This window comes from Glycine soja, unplaced genomic scaffold (genome assembly GCF_004193775.1).
Source record: "Glycine soja cultivar W05 unplaced genomic scaffold, ASM419377v2 tig00105718_1_pilon, whole genome shotgun sequence".
NCBI lineage: Eukaryota > Viridiplantae > Streptophyta > Magnoliopsida > Fabales > Fabaceae > Glycine > Glycine soja.
Genome location: NW_021144572.1, coordinates 215,051 through 216,638, shown reverse-complemented (window position 1 = coordinate 216,638; position 1,588 = coordinate 215,051). Strand labels below are relative to the sequence as shown.

The 1,588-nt window shown below is 33.0% G+C and overlaps 1 long non-coding RNA gene across 2 annotated transcripts; it reads left to right on the top strand.

Annotated features, from left to right (window-relative positions):
- The first annotated feature begins 417 nt into the window (after positions 1 to 417).
- On the top strand, positions 418 to 1,141 carry LOC114404688. 2 transcript variants are annotated; one of them, XR_003665107.1, is made up of 2 exons: positions 418 to 560; positions 935 to 1,141. It is a non-coding gene; the product is annotated as an uncharacterized LOC114404688 (long non-coding RNA). The 2 variants fall into 2 exon arrangements; XR_003665106.1 differs by lacking the exon at positions 418 to 560 and adding an exon at positions 628 to 819.
- Positions 1,142 to 1,588: the final 447 nt, after the last annotated feature.

Sequence of the window (1,588 nt, the reverse complement as noted above, 5' to 3'; positions counted from 1 at the left end):
CCTCTTTTTAATTGATTATTGATGGACTATTGGAAGTTGGTTCCTTGGGGTGCAGGGGAATTGAAGAAAATGCTAACAGAACCTACAGGATTGCACGTTGAGGATCAGAAATTGATTTACAAGAAAAAAAAAAGAGGGATTCAAAGTCATATCTTGATGTTGAGAGGGTCAAAGATGGATCAAAATTGGTGCTGCTTGTGGACATTGAGAGTAGAGAAAGAAGGATACTTGAGACGTTAAAAATTGCTAAGAAGGAGAAGACATTAAAATCCTTGACAGAAATAAAGGGGGAGGTTGATAAACTTGCCAAGAATGTAATAGCACCTAGTTTCACACTATTAATTTCCACTACGTGAACTGGTGTACCTATTTTTGTGACTAATTAATGTTTTCAATTCAATGAAATTGGACAGGTAGCAGCTTTGGAAGCTGCTACTTCCACAGGTGGGGTTATAGCAGAGTTAGATATACAGACCTTGACAGAGAATTTGATGAGAACATTGATTGCATTGGATGAAATTTATGGTGAGGGTGAACTGAAATTGCAGAGAAGAAAGCAGGTACTAAACTCTTGATTTTATAAACTGAAATCTATATCAAATGATATTTTTGTGTGTCATTAACGTTGTACGTTTTGGGAAAAAAAATTATGTGAAGATTAGGAGAGTTCAACAAACACATTGAGACTCTAGATATGTTGAGGATGGCAAGGGAAAACTCAATTTCTCTGAAAAATGAAGAAAAACACATGGCACGTGAGACCAAGGTGCATTGTGGTGGTCACGTGAGAGGCTAGTTTGTGAAAAGTATCCATTATATGTAATGCAAACTCGTAAAAAGTTATCTGATGAGGAGTGTAGCAATGTTGTCTAAAATCTTAAATGCCATGTAATCTCTTATGCTTATGCTGCTGTGATTTCCCTTGTTGTTGCAGGTACGTGAGGAAGCTGTTGGATTTGCATAGTGTTGCCTTTGATGGTATTGGAAACCAATAATTTATTAATAGTGTTATCTGCGAAGTAACGGTTGTAGGATTCTTGAATGAGGCTCACCTGTTATGCTATTTTTAATTTGTGTTATTTCTTACTCGAGAGAAAATCTCTTCTTTCTTTCCAAATTGGAACAGCATTCAGGATTAGTTCTTGTATCTGGTTTTTGGTTGAACTCTGTACATCTGTTGCCTATCTTTCAAGTATTTTGAAATAATTTGTGGAATGAGTACCCTTTTAACTTCTTTCATAATAGTAAATATCTTATTACATGTCGTTTTCCTTCTCTTCCTATTTCTTTATTTTTTGTATATTTTATTCTACAAATAAATTGTATATATAAATACAATTTGTCATTTGTTTCCAATTGCATGAAAGGTTTTACGTAATCGTAGTGGCCTAGTGGGTTTCCAAAGTTTACGGTGGATATCTTCCAATAATAGAACAGGCCATGTATATTCTTGTCCTAAATTATGTAACTTATCTTCCAATAATTAGAGTGATTTATAATGATTGAGAATAAAAATATTAAAAAAAATATAATTGTTATAGATTAATAAATTTAAATTAATAATAAAAAAACATATTAGAAAAAATAT